The sequence below is a fragment of the Nansenia antarctica genome, assembly GCF_963989245.1.
Source record: "Nansenia antarctica genome assembly, chromosome: 17".
NCBI lineage: Eukaryota > Metazoa > Chordata > Actinopteri > Argentiniformes > Microstomatidae > Nansenia > Nansenia antarctica.
This window is the reverse complement of record NC_137687.1, coordinates 13,964,173-13,986,275: the sequence shown is the minus strand read 5'-3', so window position 1 is coordinate 13,986,275 and position 22,103 is coordinate 13,964,173.

Sequence of the window (22,103 nt, the reverse complement as noted above, 5' to 3'; positions counted from 1 at the left end):
GGTGAGATGATAGGCCTACATTGCAACTTTACAGTTTTGGTAACTGTTTTTTGTTTCTCTAATGTAACATAATATAACATTGTTATTATTATTATTATTATTATTAAATACAATGTACAATTCAAATACAACAATTGGGGGTCCCTCCCCAAAAAATGCTGACCAAGGGGCCCTGTTGATGGGGCCCAATTTTCTTTTAGACTCTGTAGGCTACTGTATTTGTTTATTAAGACTTACATAAATATGATGTATTGTCTGAATTTGTCTTGTTTTATCAAATGTTACAATTATTTGTATTTATTGTGCTGGTTTATTATGAACAACATGTAAAATTGCAGGAAACTAGCACAAATAATTGTGTGGGAGAGAGGGGCACAGTTTTGGGGTTTTGAGGGGCACAGAGGGGCACACGTGCACAGTTTTGGGTCGCTCCACCGCCAAAAAATCTCACTCCAAACTTTTGGTGAAACTTGGCAGCCCTTAAGGCTTTATTGAAACGATGTTTAACTTATGATTTACTAGCACTGGCGCCCCCACCCCGCCCTTGGGCCCGTGGTGGTCGTGGTCCCGAGGAGCGGGGCCCCTACTGCGAGGGGTGTCCCTTATTTCTCTGACTGAAAGGTGGCAACCCTAGCTGCTGTCTGGGCCTGGGCTGCTGTCTGGGCCTGGGCCAGTCTCTCGGCTGCTCTCTGGGCCTGTAGGGCTGCTCTCTCGGCTGCTCCCTTGGCCCACGGGGCTGCTGTCGGACTCTGGGCCGCTGTCCGGGCACGGGCTGCTTTCTGGGCTGCTCTGTGGGCTGCTATCTGGGCCTTGGCTACTATCTGGTCCTGGGCCGCTCTGTGGGCCCTCTGGTCCTGTAGGGCTGCTCTCTGGGCCTGGCTGGCTTCTCTCTGGCGTGCCTCTACCTGAGGGATGCTTACCTTGATCACATTGGCATATGAAGCCTTGGGTTGGTTGTCCCCGGGAGCAGCCACGGCCATAGAGGCAGAGGTGGCCTCGGGTTCAGCCTGGACCTCTAGGGGGGAGGCTGCTCCCTGGACCTGGTTGCCCTCGGGGGGGGCCATGATGGGGGCAACCGTGGCCACAGGCAACCGTGGCCACATGGCTACAATATGAAAAACAAGGAAGAGAATGTGAAATTAAGTATTTTAGATGTATATATTATTATTATATAATTACTTGTCCCCTATGAGTTCATGGATGACTGTGAGGCTGTTTGAACTTCAAAAGTGACTGACTGTTGATATTGCGTGACATTATGATTGATGTCTTACCTTCTCCACAGAAGCATATGAAGCCTGGGCTGCGCTCTGGACCTGTGGGGCTGCTCTCTGGGCTGCTCTCTGGACCTGTGGGGCTGCTCTCTGGGCTGCTCTCTGGACCTGGGGGGCTGCTCTCTGGGCTGCTCTCTGGACCTGTCTGGGCCTGGGCTGCTGTCTGGGCCTGGGCCAGTCTCTCGGCTGCTCTCTGGGCCTGTAGGGCTGCTCTCTCGGCTGCTCCCTTGGCCCACGGGGCTGCTGTCGGACTCTGGGCCGCTGTCCGGGCACGGGCTGCTTTCTGGGCTGCTCTGTGGGCTGCTATCTGGGCCTTGGCTACTATCTGGTCCTGGGCCGCTCTGTGGGCCCTCTGGTCCTGTAGGGCTGCTCTCTGGGCCTGGCTGGCTTCTCTCTGGCGTGCCTCTACCTGAGGGATGCTTACCTTGATCACATTGGCATATGAAGCCTTGGGTTGGTTGTCCCCGGGAGCAGCCACGGCCATAGAGGCAGAGGTGGCCTCGGGTTCAGCCTGGACCTCTAGGGGGGAGGCTGCTCCCTGGACCTGGTTGCCCTCGGGGGGGGCCATGATGGGGGCAACCGTGGCCACAGGCAACCGTGGCCACATGGCTACAATATGAAAAACAAGGAAGAGAATGTGAAATTAAGTATTTTAGATGTATATATTATTATTATATAATTACTTGTCCCCTATGAGTTCATGGATGACTGTGAGGCTGTTTGAACTTCAAAAGTGACTGACTGTTGATATTGCGTGACATTATGATTGATGTCTTACCTTCTCCACAGAAGCATATGAAGCCTGGGCTGCGCTCTGGACCTGTGGGGCTGCTCTCTGGGCTGCTCTCTGGACCTGTGGGGCTGCTCTCTGGGCTGCTCTCTGGACCTGGGGGGCTGCTCTCTGGGCTGCTCTCTGGACCTGTCTGGGCCTGGGCTGCTGTCTGGGCCTGGGCCAGTCTCTCGGCTGCTCTCTGGGCCTGTAGGGCTGCTCTCTCGGCTGCTCCCTTGGCCCACGGGGCTGCTGTCGGACTCTGGGCCGCTGTCCGGGCACGGGCTGCTTTCTGGGCTGCTCTGCGGGCTGCTATCTGGGCCTTGGCTACTATCTGGTCCTGGGCCGCTCTGTGGGCCCTCTGGTCCTGTAGGGCTGCTCTCTGGGCCTGGCTGGCTTCTCTCTGGCGTGCCTCTACCTGAGGGATGCTTACCTTGATCACATTGGCATATGAAGCCTTGGGTTGGTTGTCCCCGGGAGCAGCCACGGCCATAGAGGCAGAGGTGGCCTCGGGTTCAGCCTGGACCTCTAGGGGGGAGGCTGCTCCCTGGACCTGGTTGCCCTCGGGGGGGGCCATGATGGGGGCAACCGTGGCCACAGGCAACCGTGGCCACATGGCTACAATATGAAAAACAAGGAAGAGAATGTGAAATTAAGTATTTTAGATGTATATATTATTATTATATAATTACTTGTCCCCTATGAGTTCATGGATGACTGTGAGGCTGTTTGAACTTCAAAAGTGACTGACTGTTGATATTGCGTGACATTATGATTGATGTCTTACCTTCTCCACAGAAGCATATGAAGCCTGGGCTGCGCTCTGGACCTGTGGGGCTGCTCTCTGGGCTGCTCTCTGGACCTGTGGGGCTGCTCTCTGGGCTGCTCTCTGGACCTGGGGGGCTGCTCTCTGGGCTGCTCTCTGGACCTGTCTGGGCCTGGGCTGCTGTCTGGGCCTGGGCCAGTCTCTCGGCTGCTCTCTGGGCCTGTAGGGCTGCTCTCTCGGCTGCTCCCTTGGCCCACGGGGCTGCTGTCGGACTCTGGGCCGCTGTCCGGGCACGGGCTGCTTTCTGGGCTGCTCTGTGGGCTGCTATCTGGGCATTGGCTACTATCTGGTCCTGGGCCGCTCTGTGGGCCCTCTGGTCCTGTAGGGCTGCTCTCTGGGCCTGGCTGGCTTCTCTCTGGCGTGCCTCTACCTGAGGGATGTTTACCTTGATCACATTGGCATATGAAGCCTTGGGTTGGTTGTCCCCGGGAGCAGCCACGGCCATAGAGGCAGAGGTGGCCTCGGGTTCAGCCTGGACCTCTAGGGGGGAGGCTGCTCCCTGGACCTGGTTGCCCTCGGGGGCGGCCATGATGGGGGCAACCGTGGCCACAGGCAACCGTGGCCACATGGCTACAATATGAAAAACAAGGAAGAGAATGTGAAATTAAGTATTTTAGATGTACTGTATATATTTTTATTATATAAGTACTTGTCCCCTATGAGTTCATGGATGACTGTGAGGCTGTTTGAACTTCAAAAGTGACTGACTGTTGATATTGCGCGACATTATGATTGAAGCATCAGTTGTCATGACAACAGGTGCAACGTGGGAAAAAGCCATATCCTTGTAGTATTTCTACCTTAAAAAATGATGGCTAGGACGTCGGGTTGTAAAGCGAAAGCTTCTTTATATAAAACATCTGTTGGCCTACACTTTTGATCACTTTCAAACAATAAAAGAGCTATTGGATATTCACTTTAATTCTGGACGTTACAATTTGCATTTCTCAAAACCAACAAACTAAACTGTCAACTTCCATGACGTCTTGCCGCAAGGCCTTCTGGGACCTGCAGTTCTACCTATTCTTAGCCAATACAACAGAAATGTACTTCTTTATGTTATGTAATAATATTAATCAATCTCTTTTAATTGTCAATCATGTAACATATTAATCAATCATGTAACCTATAAAGTGAATACGGTGTCCTGGAGGTTGAAATTCCATGCGAACCGAGTGGGAAGTGTAGGTCATTGCGAGTAGGGTAGCGTCCACGGCAGGACTGCAGTCCGGTGGAGGTCCTATTTTAGCGTGCCTCCTCTCACAGCGGGCGCTAAAACAATTGTGACGTTAGGATTATAAGGTCCTATCTTCATTTTAGTCAAAATTGGGTCTTTTACACAATCTGATCCATTAGGTGTTTATTAATGTGTGGTGTTATTTTTTAAATGTTGGCATTTTGAGTTAGTAATTCATAAAATATAAAGGTTCCATCTCACAAAACATAATGGAATGTAAAAACATTTGAGACTGCTAAGCAGCTAATCACCTCAGAAGAGGTCTTAACGCACTTTGACCCCAGTCTCCCCCTGCGCCTGGCCTGCGATGCGTCCCCGTATGGTATTGGCGCCGTGCTCTCACACAAAATGCCTGATGGAACTGAGCGACCAATCGCTTTCGCATCAAGATCTCTCAACTTGGCAGAACGCAACTATGCTCAAATTGACAGAGAAGCCTTGAGTTTAGTATGGGGGGTGAAGAAGTTTAATCAATATCTATATGGAAAGCACTTCACATTGATCACAGATCATCAGCCCCTGGTATCAATCTTTCACCCTCAAAAGTGTATCCCAGTAATGACAGCAGCACGCTTACAAAGATGGGCTCTGTTTCTGGGTGCGCACACCTACACCATTGAGTTTAAAGGAACTAAACAACATGGAAACGCCGATGGACTCTCACGCCTCCCACACGAGGCACACCCTGTGTGACCCTATTGGTCAGTTTGGTCCAGTGTCTCTATTGGTCAGTTTGGTCCATTGTCTCTATTGGTCAGTTTGGTCCATTGTCTCTATTGGTCAGTTTGGTCCATTGTCTCTATTGGTCAGTTTGGTCCATTGTCTCTATTGGTCAGTTTGAGTTCCAGCCGTGCTGATATCCATGATCCATGATCCATGACACAACGGATCCAGCTGACGCGTTCCACTTGACCCAACTGGAGTCACTTCCTGCCACAAGAGCTCAGATACAAATGGAGACCAACAGAGATCCTACCATGTCTAAAGTATATGAGTTGACAGTGAATGGATGGCCAACACAGGGCTACCTCCAGCTACCTGAGTACTCCACCCGTCGTGACCAGCTATCAGTGTGTCAAGGCTGTGTCATGTGGGGTACGCGTGTCATTGTGCCACCCAAGCTGCGTTCACGAGTGTTGGAATCATTACACGAAGGGCATCTCGGTGTGGTTAAGATGAAGAGCCTTGCTAGAAGCTATGTCTGGTGGCCTGGCATAGACGGTCAAATAGAGGACCTGGCTAAGACCTGCAGTGGATGCCAACAGATACAGCGCCAACCCCAGACGGCACCCCTCCACACATGGGAATGGCCCACTACCCCGTGGCAACGTATTCACATAGACTACGCCGGGCCCTTCATGGATCGGATGTTCCTCATTGTGGTTGACGCCCATTCAAAGTGGCCCGAAGTCTTCACAGTGAAACAGGCCACATCTACTAAAACAGTGGACATACTGCGCACACTCTTCTCCCACACAGGGCTGCCCCAACAACTGGTGAGTGACAACACGAGTATATTCACTGAGTTCCAGAGTTTCCTCAAACGGAATGGTGTCAAACACCTTACCTCAGCTCCTCACCATCCTGCAACTAACGGCTTGGCGGAACGTTTTGTACAATCTTTCAAGCAGTCAATGAAAGCAAGTGGGAAGGATGGAACAGTGTTACAACAGAAAGTAGCAAACTTCCTGCTGGCTTACCGAAACACAGCTCATGCCACAACGGGCCAGACGCCGGCTATGCTGTTCATGGGCAGGAACCTCAGATCGCGTTTGGATTTGCTAAAACCAGACATCCGCAAACATGTGTTGGAGAAGCAGTGTTCTAGTGGACAGACACAACGGCAACTGAGGAGTTTCAGTGTTGGACACAAAGTGCTTGCCAGAGACCACAGTTACATACTGTCTCTACAGTCTCTGCTGCTGGCCAGCACAGTCGCAAAAGGACCAGGAAGTCCTGTTACGGAAACACCAGCCAAGACATCAACCCCAAGAGGAGAAGGATGTGGATGGGGTGTCCGACCTATATTGGGTGACCAACTGATCTCATCTCACCCATATTGGGACCAACTGCCATCCCAGAGTAAGGCCCTGGGTGATGAGCTCCAGGATGGCCAAAGACCAAACATTTGTATTTGTTATTTTCTATGATGTTATCTTCACCAGGGAATACACACCTACATTTTTGAATAAACCTTTTACTAATTAATTAAGTTTCTCCTGATTTGAATACTTTGACTTCAATCTTGACGGTTCAACATGATCATAACATGTTAAATGTCACTTGGCTAAGAAGAATCTGAATGTGTCTTTAAAAGTCATGAAGGCTAAGAGTTCCCCATCCCCATTATCTGCAGACAGCATCACGAGAGCCTTCAGAACTGTCAAGTTACATTCGTGAAAGCATGTAACATGTAACTATAGGCGAGTCAATATATGGTTTAACCCCCCAAAAATGGATACAAACGGGTTTTCAATGGATTCTGGTAGTATTGGGCGTGCTAAATAAATAACCAGAAATGGCAGCCTGGTGAGGTTCTGTCACGGACAGGACCACTGACTTACACCGTGAGTGTAGGGCCTGACATCGTCTGGCGCAGGCATGTTGACCAGCTACTGGATGCAACAGCTCGCAATACCACAGCTAAGGAATCAGTGGCACCTCCAGACTCGGATGAGTCTACTCTGGCAACACCAGAGGACTTTGACACTGATAATGATGCTGAACCTGCACAGGCTGTTGAACCTCAACTGAGGGCCACTGGCTCTGGTTCTCAACCAAGGCGTTACCCTGAGAGAAATCGCAGAGCACCTCAGAGACTTGAATTGTAGTCAGGACGTACTAACTTACCTTTGATAGAGCATTATATTTCTGTTATGGTTAGTTACTGAACAGTGTTATTGAGGTGTGTTACTGAGGTGTGTTATTGAGGTGTGTTACTGAGGTGTGTTATTGAGGTGTGTTACTGAGGTGTGTTATTGAGGTGTGTTACTGAGGTGTGTTATTGAGGTGTGTTACTGAGGTGTGTTATTGAGGTGTGTTACTGAGGTGTGTTATTGAGGTGTGTTATTGAGGTGTGTTACTGAGGTGTGTTATTGAGGTGTGTTACTGAGGTGTGTTATTGAGGAGTGTTATTGAGGTGTGTTATTGAGGTGTGTTATTGAGGTGTGTTACTGAGGTGTGTTATTGAGGTGTGTTATTGAGGTGTGTTATTGAGGTGTGTTATTGAGGTGTGTTACTGAGGTGTGTTACTGAGGTGTGTTATTGAGGTGTGTTATTGAGGTGTGTTACTGAGGTGTGTTAGTGACTCTTAACACACCTCACACCCCAGGATTTTGTTATAGGAAAATGTTAAGATCCATCTGATCACCGGGCGTTTTCTGTTGTTTTCAGACATCCGAAAATCGCTGAAATCGCAGAAAATCCGTATGTGTGTACCCCGCTCAAGGCTGTTCAATCCAAGATTTTGTTTCTTCATGTGTGGGGTCTGTCTCAGATAAGATTTCGGTTAAGATTTTGAAAATCCTTATGTGTGTACCCCGCTTTAGAGGAACTAAGTCAAAATGGCTGGACATTTTGGACAAATGGACTGTTTTGACGGTACGGTAGAAGATTGGTCTACTTATGTGGAGAGACTCGAGCAATATTGTGTGGCTAATGGAGTCAAAGATGATAAGAAAGTTGCCGTGCTTTTGAGTTTGATGGGGGCAAAGGCATATAATTTGCTGCGTAACATCACAGCGCCGGAAAAGCCAGCACAAAAGACTTTTGAAGAGAATGTAGATTTGCTGAAATGCCACTTGAATCCGAAGCCATTAGTGATAGCCGAACGTTTCCGATTTCATAAGAGAGACCAACACAAAACCGAGTCTGTAGCGGACTATATCGCGGAGCTCCGTAGACTGGCTGAACACTGTGAATTTGGGCCGGGACTATCGGATGCGCTCAGAGACAGGCTCGTCTGCGGATTGCACAATGAAGGCACGCAGAAAAGGCTCTTGACCAAAAATAATCTGACACTGGAGACCGCGCGTGACATCGCCGTGTCAATGGAAACTGTTGCAAAAGACTCGGTTCAACTGCAAAAGAAATATATGGGAGAATGCTCAGTGAATAAAATGCACACAAAAAGGGATGACAAGCCAATGGCATGCTATCTGTGTGGGAACAAGTCACATGACCCAGTTGATTGCTGGTTCAAAGATAAAGACTGTAGACAGTGCAACAAAAGAGGACACATACAGAAAATGTGCAAATCAAAGCCATGTGATAAGACATCATACCAAAAGAAAACAGGAAAGAGAGACAGAAATGTACATCAGGTCAGTGAAACTGATTCAAGTGATTCAAGTGTTGAGTTGTCATGCCTCGAACTTCACTCTCTTAAAGAGACAGGTCGTAAAATCATATGGGTCACACCTGAGGTAGAGGGAGTGAAATTGAAGATGGAGTTAGATACTGGATCTGCCCTCTCAATCATTTCCCACAAAGACTATGTGAGGAACTTTTCAAATCTGAAACTAAAACCTACCTCAGTGATGTTGAAAACGTACACAGGTGAGAAAATATCTCCCATGGGAAAACTGAAAGTGAAAGTGAAGAATGAGAATGACACACAGAGGTTGGAGTTGTATGTGCTACAATGTGTGGGGGTACCCTTATTTGGACGTGAATGGATAAGAAGTATCCAGCTTAATTGGCAGTCAATAAAGGCAATGCAGATCACCTCAAAACAAAACAACAGCACTACAAAGGAAAGTCTGGCACAGATACTGACACAGTCTGCACAGGTTTTCCAAGACGGAATAGGTACCCTGAAACACATGAAAGCACAGGTCATACTCGAGGATGATGCAAAACCCAAGTTTCACAAGGCTCGTCCGGTGCCCTACGCCCTTCGCCCCAAGGTGGAGGCGGAGCTCCAGCAATTGGAGGACCAAGGTATTCTCTCCAAGGTCGACTGGTGTGACTGGGCAACACCTATTGTGCCCGTAGTCAAGAAGACGGGTGCGGTACGAATCTGTGGTGATTTCAAGGTCACAGTAAATCCTGTCCTGCATGCAGATCAGTATCCCCTCCCACGCATAGATGATATCTTTGCGTCCCTGGCGGGTGGAGAGCGTTTCTCAAAGATAGACCTTGCTCAGGCATACTTGCAGATGGAGGTGGAGGAGTCATCAAGAAAGTACCTGACCATAAACACCACCAAAGGCCTTTACCAGTACAACAGATTGGTCTTTGGTATATCTAGTGCCCCAGCGATATGGCAACGTGCTATGGATCAAGTACTCCAAGGGATACCGGGCACACAATGCTATCTGGACGACATCATTGTCACTGGAGTTGATGATGGGACACACCTGGCAAACCTGAAGACAGTCCTGTCCAGATTGGAGGAATACGGACTGAGAGCAAACAAGAAGAAATGCGAGTTTTTCAAAGACTCCATCGAGTTTTGTGGTCACACCATCGACAGACATGGCCTCCACAAATCTCAGGACAAAATCAATGCTGTTCTGAGAGCACCAAAACCAGAGAATGTGAGCCAGCTGCGCTCCTTCCTGGGCACTTATTAATTATTACCACAAGTTTCTGCCAAACCTCTCCACTGTTTTGCACCCCTTACACTGTTTGTTACAGTTGGGCAGGAAATGGAAGTGGTCAAAGGACTGTGAACGAGCATTTGAGACTGCTAAGCAGCTAATCACCTCAGAAGAGGTCTTAACGCACTTTGACCCCAGTCTCCCCCTGCGATGCGTCCCCGTATGGTATTGGCGCCGTGCTCTCACACAAAATGCCTGATGGAACTGAGCGACCAATCGCTTTCGCATCAAGATCTCTCAACTTGGCAGAACGCAACTATGCTCAAATTGACAGAGAAGCCTTGAGTTTAGTATGGGGGGTGAAGAAGTTTAATCAATATCTATATGGAAAGCACTTCACATTGATCACAGATCATCAGCCCCTGGTATCAATCTTTCACCCTCAAAAGTGTATCCCAGTAATGACAGCAGCACGCTTACAAAGATGGGCTCTGTTTCTGGGTGCGCACACCTACACCATTGAGTTTAAAGGAACTAAACAACATGGAAACGCCGATGGACTCTCACGCCTCCCACACGAGGCACACCCTGTGTGACCCTATTGGTCAGTTTGGTCCAGTGTCTCTATTGGTCAGTTTGGTCCAGTGTCTCTATTGGTCAGTTTGGTCCATTGTCTCTATTGGTCAGTTTGGTCCATTGTCTCTATTGGTCAGTTTGGTCCATTGTCTCTATTGGTCAGTTTGGTCCATTGTCTCTATTGGTCAGTTTGAGTTCCAGCCGTGCTGATATCCATGATCCATGATCCATGACACAACGGATCCAGCTGACGCGTTCCACTTGACCCAACTGGAGTCACTTCCTGCCACAAGAGCTCAGATACAAATGGAGACCAACAGAGATCCTACCATGTCTAAAGTATATGAGTTGACAGTGAATGGATGGCCAACACAGGGCTACCTCCAGCTACCTGAGTACTCCACCCGTCGTGACCAGCTATCAGTGTGTCAAGGCTGTGTCATGTGGGGTACGCGTGTCATTGTGCCACCCAAGCTGCGTTCACGAGTGTTGGAATCATTACACGAAGGGCATCTCGGTGTGGTTAAGATGAAGAGCCTTGCTAGAAGCTATGTCTGGTGGCCTGGCATAGACGGTCAAATAGAGGACCTGGCTAAGACCTGCAGTGGATGCCAACAGATACAGCGCCAACCCCAGACGGCACCCCTCCACACATGGGAATGGCCCACTACCCCGTGGCAACGTATTCACATAGACTACGCAGGGCCCTTCATGGATCGGATGTTCCTCATTGTGGTTGACACCCATTCAAAGTGGCCCGAAGTCTTCACAGTGAAACAGGCCACATCTACTAAAACAGTGGACATACTGCGCACACTCTTCTCCCGCACAGGGCTGCCCCAACAACTGGTGAGTGACAACGCGAGTATATTCACTGAGTTCCAGAGTTTCCTCAAACGGAATGGTGTCAAACACCTTACCTCAGCTCCTCACCATCCTGCAACTAACGGCTTGGCGGAACGTTTTGTACAATCTTTCAAGCAGTCAATGAAAGCAAGTGGGAAGGATGGAACAGTGTTACAACAGAAAGTAGCAAACTTCCTGCTGGCTTACCGAAACACAGCTCATGCCACAACGGGCCAGACGCCGGCTATGCTGTTCATGGGCAGGAACCTCAGATCGCGTTTGGATTTGCTAAAACCAGACATCCGCAAACATGTGTTGGAGAAGCAGTGTTCTAGTGGACAGACACAACGGCAACTGAGGAGTTTCAGTGTTGGACACAAAGTGCTTGCCAGAGACCACAGTTACATACTGTCTCTACAGTCTCTGCTGCTGGCCAGCACAGTCGCAAAAGGACCAGGAAGTCCTGTTACGGAAACACCAGCCAAGACATCAACCCCAAGAGGAGAAGGATGTGGATGGGGTGTCCGACCTATATTGGGTGACCAACTGATCTCATCTCACCCATATTGGGACCAACTGCCATCCCAGAGTAAGGCCCTGGGTGATGAGCTCCAGGATGGCCAAAGACCAAACATTTGTATTTGTTATTTTCTATGATGTTGTCTTCACCAGGGAATACACACCTACATTTTTGAATAAACCTTTTACTAATTAATTAAGTTTCTCCTGATTTGAATACTTTGACTTCAATCTTGACGGTTCAACATGATCATAACATGTTAAATGTCACTTGGCTAAGAAGAATCTGAATGTGTCTTTAAAAGTCATGAAGGCTAAGAGTTCCCCATCCCCATTATCTGCAGACAGCATCACGAGAGCCTTCAGAACTGTCAAGTTACATTCGTGAAAGCATGTAACATGTAACTATAGGCGAGTCAATATATGGTTTAACCCCCCAAAAATGGATACAAACGGGTTTTCAATGGATTCTGGTAGTATTGGGCGTGCTAAATAAATAACCAGAAATGGCAGCCTGGTGAGGTTCTGTCACGGACAGGACCACTGACTTACACCGTGAGTGTAGGGCCTGACATCGTCTGGCGCAGGCATGTTGACCAGCTACTGGATGCAACAGCTCGCAATACCACAGCTAAGGAATCAGTGGCACCTCCAGACTCGGATGAGTCTACTCTGGCAACACCAGAGGACTTTGACACTGATAATGATGCTGAACCTGCACAGGCTGTTGAACCTCAACTGAGGGCCACTGGCTCTGGTTCTCAACCAAGGCGTTACCCTGAGAGAAATCGCAGAGCACCTCAGAGACTTGAATTGTAGTCAGGACGTACTAACTTACCTTTGATAGAGCATTATATTTCTGTTATGGTTAGTTACTGAACAGTGTTATTGAGGTGTGTTACTGAGGTGTGTTATTGAGGTGTGTTACTGAGGTGTGTTATTGAGGTGTGTTACTGAGGTGTGTTATTGAGGTGTGTTACTGAGGTGTGTTATTGAGGTGTGTTACTGAGGTGTGTTATTGAGGTGTGTTACTGAGGTGTGTTATTGAGGTGTGTTATTGAGGTGTGTTACTGAGGTGTGTTATTGAGGTGTGTTACTGAGGTGTGTTATTGAGGAGTGTTATTGAGGTGTGTTATTGAGGTGTGTTATTGAGGTGTGTTACTGAGGTGTGTTATTGAGGTGTGTTATTGAGGTGTGTTATTGAGGTGTGTTATTGAGGTGTGTTACTGAGGTGTGTTATTGAGGTGTGTTATTGAGGTGTGTTACTGAGGTGTGTTAGTGACTCTTAACACACCTCACACCCCAGGATTTTGTTATAGGAAAATGTTAAGATCCATCTGATCACCGGGCGTTTTCTGTTGTTTTCAGACATCCGAAAATCGCTGAAATCGCAGAAAATCCGTATGTGTGTACCCCGCTCAAGGCTGTTCAATCCAAGATTTTGTTTCTTCATGTGTGGGGTCTGTCTCAGATAAGATTTCGGTTAAGATTTTGAAAATCCTTATGTGTGTACCCCGCTTTAGAGGAACTAAGTCAAAATGGCTGGACATTTTGGACAAATGGACTGTTTTGACGGTACGGTAGAAGATTGGTCTACTTATGTGGAGAGACTCGAGCAATATTGTGTGGCTAATGGAGTCAAAGATGATAAGAAAGTTGCCGTGCTTTTGAGTTTGATGGGGGCAAAGGCATATAATTTGCTGCGTAACATCACAGCGCCGGAAAAGCCAGCACAAAAGACTTTTGAAGAGAATGTAGATTTGCTGAAATGCCACTTGAATCCGAAGCCATTAGTGATAGCCGAACGTTTCCGATTTCATAAGAGAGACCAACACAAAACCGAGTCTGTAGCGGACTATATCGCGGAGCTCCGTAGACTGGCTGAACACTGTGAATTTGGGCCGGGACTATCGGATGCGCTCAGAGACAGGCTCGTCTGCGGATTGCACAATGAAGGCACGCAGAAAAGGCTCTTGACCAAAAAGAATCTGACACTGGAGACCGCGCGTGACATCGCCGTGTCAATGGAAACTGTTGCAAAAGACTCGGTTCAACTGCAAAAGAAATATATGGGAGAATGCTCAGTGAATAAAATGCACACAAAAAGGGATGACAAGCCAATGGCATGCTATCTGTGTGGGAACAAGTCACATGACCCAGTTGATTGCTGGTTCAAAGATAAAGACTGTAGACAGTGCAACAAAAGAGGACACATACAGAAAATGTGCAAATCAAAGCCATGTGATAAGACATCATACCAAAAGAAAACAGGAAAGAGAGACAGAAATGTACATCAGGTCAGTGAAACTGATTCAAGTGATTCAAGTGTTGAGTTGTCATGCCTCGAACTTCACTCTCTTAAAGAGACAGGTCGTAAAATCATATGGGTCACACCTGAGGTAGAGGGAGTGAAATTGAAGATGGAGTTAGATACTGGATCTGCCCTCTCAATCATTTCCCACAAAGACTATGTGAGGAACTTTTCAAATCTGAAACTAAAACCTACCTCAGTGATGTTGAAAACGTACACAGGTGAGAAAATATCTCCCATGGGAAAACTGAAAGTGAAAGTGAAGAATGAGAATGACACACAGAGGTTGGAGTTGTATGTGCTACAATGTGTGGGGGTACCCTTATTTGGACGTGAATGGATAAGAAGTATCCAGCTTAATTGGCAGTCAATAAAGGCAATGCAGATCACCTCAAAACAAAACAACAGCACTACAAAGGAAAGTCTGGCACAGATACTGACACAGTCTGCACAGGTTTTCCAAGACGGAATAGGCACCCTGAAACACATGAAAGCACAGGTCATACTCGAGGATGATGCAAAACCCAAGTTTCACAAGGCTCGTCCGGTGCCCTACGCCCTTCGCCCCAAGGTGGAGGCGGAGCTCCAGCAATTGGAGGACCAAGGTATTCTCTCCAAGGTCGACTGGTGTGACTGGGCAACACCTATTGTGCCCGTAGTCAAGAAGACGGGTGCGGTACGAATCTGTGGTGATTTCAAGGTCACAGTAAATCCTGTCCTGCATGCAGATCAGTATCCCCTCCCACGCATAGATGATATCTTTGCGTCCCTGGCGGGTGGAGAGCGTTTCTCAAAGATAGACCTTGCTCAGGCATACTTGCAGATGGAGGTGGAGGAGTCATCAAGAAAGTACCTGACCATAAACACCACCAAAGGCCTTTACCAGTACAACAGATTGGTCTTTGGTATATCTAGTGCCCCAGCGATATGGCAACGTGCTATGGATCAAGTACTCCAAGGGATACCGGGCACACAATGCTATCTGGACGACATCATTGTCACTGGAGTTGATGATGGGACACACCTGGCAAACCTGAAGACAGTCCTGTCCAGATTGGAGGAATACGGACTGAGAGCAAACAAGAAGAAATGCGAGTTTTTCAAAGACTCCATCGAGTTTTGTGGTCACACCATCGACAGACATGGCCTCCACAAATCTCAGGACAAAATCAATGCTGTTCTGAGAGCACCAAAACCAGAGAATGTGAGCCAGCTGCGCTCCTTCCTGGGCACTTATTAATTATTACCACAAGTTTCTGCCAAACCTCTCCACTGTTTTGCACCCCTTACACTGTTTGTTACAGTTGGGCAGGAAATGGAAGTGGTCAAAGGACTGTGAACGAGCATTTGAGACTGCTAAGCAGCTAATCACCTCAGAAGAGGTCTTAACGCACTTTGACCCCAGTCTCCCCCTGCGATGCGTCCCCGTATGGTATTGGCGCCGTGCTCTCACACAAAATGCCTGATGGAACTGAGCGACCAATCGCTTTCGCATCAAGATCTCTCAACTTGGCAGAACGCAACTATGCTCAAATTGACAGAGAAGCCTTGAGTTTAGTATGGGGGGTGAAGAAGTTTAATCAATATCTATATGGAAAGCACTTCACATTGATCACAGATCATCAGCCCCTGGTATCAATCTTTCACCCTCAAAAGTGTATCCCAGTAATGACAGCAGCACGCTTACAAAGATGGGCTCTGTTTCTGGGTGCGCACACCTACACCATTGAGTTTAAAGGAACTAAACAACATGGAAACGCCGATGGACTCTCACGCCTCCCACACGAGGCACACCCTGTGTGACCCTATTGGTCAGTTTGGTCCATTGTCTCTATTGGTCAGTTTGGTCCATTGTCTCTATTGGTCAGTTTGGTCCATTGTCTCTATTGGTCAGTTTGAGTTCCAGCCGTGCTGATATCCATGATCCATGATCCATGACACAACGGATCCAGCTGACGCGTTCCACTTGACCCAACTGGAGTCACTTCCTGCCACAAGAGCTCAGATACAAATGGAGACCAACAGAGATCCTACCATGTCTAAAGTATATGAGTTGACAGTGAATGGATGGCCAACACAGGGCTACCTCCAGCTACCTGAGTACTCCACCCGTCGTGACCAGCTATCAGTGTGTCAAGGCTGTGTCATGTGGGGTACGCGTGTCATTGTGCCACCCAAGCTGCGTTCACGAGTGTTGGAATCATTACACGAAGGGCATCTCGGTGTGGTTAAGATGAAGAGCCTTGCTAGAAGCTATGTCTGGTGGCCTGGCATAGACGGTCAAATAGAGGACCTGGCTAAGACCTGCAGTGGATGCCAACAGATACAGCGCCAACCCCAGACGGCACCCCTCCACACATGGGAATGGCCCACTACCCCGTGGCAACGTATTCACATAGACTACGCAGGGCCCTTCATGGATCGGATGTTCCTCATTGTGGTTGACACCCATTCAAAGTGGCCCGAAGTCTTCACAGTGAAACAGGCCACATCTACTAAAACAGTGGACATACTGCGCACACTCTTCTCCCGCACAGGGCTGCCCCAACAACTGGTGAGTGACAACGCGAGTATATTCACTGAGTTCCAGAGTTTCCTCAAACGGAATGGTGTCAAACACCTTACCTCAGCTCCTCACCATCCTGCAACTAACGGCTTGGCGGAACGTTTTGTACAATCTTTCAAGCAGTCAATGAAAGCAAGTGGGAAGGATGGAACAGTGTTACAACAGAAAGTAGCAAACTTCCTGCTGGCTTACCGAAACACAGCTCATGCCACAACGGGCCAGACGCCGGCTATGCTGTTCATGGGCAGGAACCTCAGATCGCGTTTGGATTTGCTAAAACCAGACATCCGCAAACATGTGTTGGAGAAGCAGTGTTCTAGTGGACAGACACAACGGCAACTGAGGAGTTTCAGTGTTGGACACAAAGTGCTTGCCAGAGACCACAGTTACATACTGTCTCTACAGTCTCTGCTGCTGGCCAGCACAGTCGCAAAAGGACCAGGAAGTCCTGTTACGGAAACACCAGCCAAGACATCAACCCCAAGAGGAGAAGGATGTGGATGGGGTGTCCGACCTATATTGGGTGACCAACTGATCTCATCTCACCCATATTGGGACCAACTGCCATCCCAGAGTAAGGCCCTGGGTGATGAGCTCCAGGATGGCCAAAGACCAAACATTTGTATTTGTTATTTTCTATGATGTTATCTTCACCAGGGAATACACACCTACATTTTTGAATAAACCTTTTACTAATTAATTAAGTTTCTCCTGATTTGAATACTTTGACTTCAATCTTGACGGTTCAACATGATCATAACATGTTAAATGTCACTTGGCTAAGAAGAATCTGAATGTGTCTTTAAAAGTCATGAAGGCTAAGAGTTCCCCATCCCCATTATCTGCAGACAGCATCACGAGAGCCTTCAGAACTGTCAAGTTACATTCGTGAAAGCATGTAACATGTAACTATAGGCGAGTCAATATATGGTTTAACCCCCCAAAAATGGATACAAACGGGTTTTCAATGGATTCTGGTAGTATTGGGCGTGCTAAATAAATAACCAGAAATGGCAGCCTGGTGAGGTTCTGTCACGGACAGGACCACTGACTTACACCGTGAGTGTAGGGCCTGACATCGTCTGGCGCAGGCATGTTGACCAGCTACTGGATGCAACAGCTCGCAATACCACAGCTAAGGAATCAGTGGCACCTCCAGACTCGGATGAGTCTACTCTGGCAACACCAGAGGACTTTGACACTGATAATGATGCTGAACCTGCACAGGCTGTTGAACCTCAACTGAGGGCCACTGGCTCTGGTTCTCAACCAAGGCGTTACCCTGAGAGAAATCGCAGAGCACCTCAGAGACTTGAATTGTAGTCAGGACGTACTAACTTACCTTTGATAGAGCATTATATTTCTGTTATGGTTAGTTACTGAACAGTGTTATTGAGGTGTGTTACTGAGGTGTGTTATTGAGGTGTGTTACTGAGGTGTGTTATTGAGGTGTGTTACTGAGGTGTGTTATTGAGGTGTGTTACTGAGGTGTGTTATTGAGGTGTGTTACTGAGGTGTGTTATTGAGGTGTGTTATTGAGGTGTGTTATTGAGGTGTGTTACTGAGGTGTGTTATTGAGGTGTGTTACTGAGGTGTGTTATTGAGGAGTGTTATTGAGGTGTGTTATTGAGGTGTGTTATTGAGGTGTGTTACTGAGGTGTGTTATTGAGGTGTGTTATTGAGGTGTGTTATTGAGGTGTGTTATTGAGGTGTGTTATTGAGGTGTGTTACTGAGGTGTGTTACTGAGGTGTGTTACTGAGGTGTGTTATTGAGGTGTGTTATTGAGGTGTGTTACTGAGGTGTGTTAGTGACTCTTAACACACCTCACACCCCAGGATTTTGTTATAGGAAAATGTTAAGATCCATCTGATCACCGGGCGTTTTCTGTTGTTTTCAGACATCCGAAAATCGCTGAAATCGCAGAAAATCCGTATGTGTGTACCCCGCTCAAGGCTGTTCAATCCAAGATTTTGTTTCTTCATGTGTGGGGTCTGTCTCAGATAAGATTTCGGTTAAGATTTTGAAAATCCTTATGTGTGTACCCCGCTTTAGAGGAACTAAGTCAAAATGGCTGGACATTTTGGACAAATGGACTGTTTTGACGGTACGGTAGAAGATTGGTCTACTTATGTGGAGAGACTCGAGCAATATTGTGTGGCTAATGGAGTCAAAGATGATAAGAAAGTTGCCGTGCTTTTGAGTTTGATGGGGGCAAAGGCATATAATTTGCTGCGTAACATCACAGCGCCGGAAAAGCCAGCACAAAAGACTTTTGAAGAGAATGTAGATTTGCTGAAATGCCACTTGAATCCGAAGCCATTAGTGATAGCCGAACGTTTCCGATTTCATAAGAGAGACCAACACAAAACCGAGTCTGTAGCGGACTATATCGCGGAGCTCCGTAGACTGGCTGAACACTGTGAATTTGGGCCGGGACTATCGGATGCGCTCAGAGACAGGCTCGTCTGCGGATTGCACAATGAAGGCACGCAGAAAAGGCTCTTGACCAAAAATAATCTGACACTGGAGACCGCGCGTGACATCGCCGTGTCAATGGAAACTGTTGCAAAAGACTCGGTTCAACTGCAAAAGAAATATATGGGAGAATGCTCAGTGAATAAAATGCACACAAAAAGGGATGACAAGCCAATGGCATGCTATCTGTGTGGGAACAAGTCACATGACCCAGTTGATTGCTGGTTCAAAGATAAAGACTGTAGACAGTGCAACAAAAGAGGACACATACAGAAAATGTGCAAATCAAAGCCATGTGATAAGACATCATACCAAAACAAAACAGGAGTCACTTCCTGCCACAAGAGCTCAGATACAAATGGAGACCAACAGAGATCCTACCATGTCTAAAGTATATGAGTTGACAGTGAATGGATGGCCAACACAGGGCTACCTCCAGCTACCTGAGTACTCCACCCGTCGTGACCAGCTATCAGTGTGTCAAGGCTGTGTCATGTGGGGTACGCGTGTCATTGTGCCACCCAAGCTGCGTTCACGAGTGTTGGAATCATTACATGAAGGGCATCTCGGTGTGGTTAAGATGAAGAGCCTTGCTAGAAGCTATGTCTGGTGGCCTGGCATAGACGGTCAAATAGAGGACCTGGCTAAGACCTGCAGTGGATGCCAACAGATACAGCGCCAACCCCAGACGGCACCCCTCCACACATGGGAATGGCCCACTACCCCGTGGCAACGTATTCACATAGACTACGCAGGGCCTTTCATGGATCGGATGTTCCTCATTGTGGTTGACGCCCATTCAAAGTGGCCCGAAGTCTTCACAGTGAAACAGGCCACATCTACTAAAACAGTGGACATACTGCGCACACTCTTCTCCCGCACAGGGCTGCCCCAACAACTGGTGAGTGACAACGCGAGTATATTCACTGGAGAGGAGTTCCAGAGTTTCCTCAAACGGAATGGTGTCAAACACCTTACCTCAGCTCCTCACCATCCTGCAACTAACGGCTTGGCGGAACGTTTTGTACAATCTTTCAAGCAGTCAATGAAAGCAAGTGGGAAGGATGGAACAGTGTTACAACAGAAAGTAGCAAACTTCCTGCTGGCTTACCGAAACACAGCTCATGCCACAACGGGCCAGACGCCGGCTATGCTGTTCATGGGCAGGAACCTCAGATCGCGTTTGGATTTGCTAAAACCAGACATCCGCAAACATGTGTTGGAGAAGCAGTGTTCTAGTGGACAGACACAACGGCAACTGAGGAGTTTCAGTGTTGGACACAAAGTGCTTGCCAGAGACCACAGTTACATACTGTCTCTACAGTCTCTGCTGCTGGCCAGCACAGTCGCAAAAGGACCAGGAAGTCCTGTTACGGAAACACCAGCCAAGACATCAACCCCAAGAGGAGAAGGATGTGGATGGGGTGTCCGACCTATATTGGGTGACCAACTGATCTCATCTGACCCATATTGGGACCAACTGCCATCCCAGAGTAAGGCCCTGGGTGATGAGCTCCAGGATGGCCAAAGACCAAACATTTGTATTTGTTATTTTCTATGATGTTATCTTCACCAGGGAATACACACCTACATTTTTGAATAAACCTTTTACTAATTAATTAAGTTTCTCCTGATTTGAATACTTTGACTTCAATCTTGACGGTTCAACATGATCATAACATGTTAAATGTCACTTGGCTAAGAAGAATCTGAATGTGTCTTTAAAAGTCATGAAGGCTAAGAGTTCCCCATCCCCATTATCTGCAGACAGCATCACGAGAGCCTTCAGAACTGTCAAGTTACATTCGTGAAAGCATGTAACATGTAACTATAGGCGAGTCAATATATGGTTTAACCCCCCCAAAATTGATACAAACGGGTTTTCAATGGATTCTGGTAGTATTGGGCGTGCTAAATAAATAACCAGAAATGGCAGCCTGGTGAGGTTCTGTCACGGACAGGACCACTGACTTACACCGTGAGTGTAGGGCCTGACATCGTCTGGCGCAGGCATGTTGACCAGCTACTGGATGCAACAGCTCGCAATACCACAGCTAAGGAATCAGTGGCACCTCCAGACTCGGATGAGTCTACTCTGGCAACACCAGAGGACTTTGACACTGATAATGATGCTGAACCTGCACAGGCTGTTGAACCTCAACTGAGGGCCACTGGCTCTGGTTCTCAACCAAGGCGTTACCCTGAGAGAAATCGCAGAGCACCTCAGAGACTTGAATTGTAGTCAGGACGTACTAACTTACCTTTGATAGAGCATTATATTTCTGTTATGGTTAGTTACTGAACACACTGTTTACTTTGTGATGTTTAGGGGTTACATCAATGCTGGAAGGGAGGAATTGTTATGTATGCAATAGGCATGGGACTATTTTATGTTGTTGCTATACTGTGGGTGCGCATTGATATGTACATGTTATGTGGGTGCGTATTGATATGCACATGTGGTTGTTGAACTTGACGTTGACAGTAAAGAAGTGAAAACTGTAGCTCCTTGTTCATGCATCCTTATTACTATTAGTCCAGGCAGAAGACGTAACAGAAGTGGCGACGAGAATCGTAACGATCCCCGCAGTGCAAGGTTGCAGAAGACGGGAAAGAATTGAAAGAAAAGTGAGTAAACTAAGAGGAACTAAGTCAAAATGGCTGGACATTTTGGACAAATGGACTGTTTTGACGGTACGGTAGAAGATTGGTCTACTTATGTGGAGAGACTCGAGCAATATTGTGTGGCTAATGGAGTCAAAGATGATAAGAAAGTTGCCGTGCTTTTGAGTTTGATGGGGGCAAAGGCATATAATTTGCTGCGTAACATCACAGCGCCGGAAAAGCCAGCACAAAAGACTTTTGAAGAGAATGTAGATTTGCTGAAATGCCACTTGAATCCGAAGCCATTAGTGATAGCCGAACGTTTCCGATTTCATAAGAGAGACCAACACAAAACCGAGTCTGTAGCGGACTATATCGCGGAGCTCCGTAGACTGGCTGAACACTGTGAATTTTGGCCGGGACTATCGGATGCGCTCAGAGACAGGCTCGTCTGCGGATTGCACAATGAAGGCACGCAGAAAAGGCTCTTGACCAAAAAGAATCTGACACTGGAGACCGCGCGTGACATCGCCGTGTCAATGGAAACTGTTGCAAA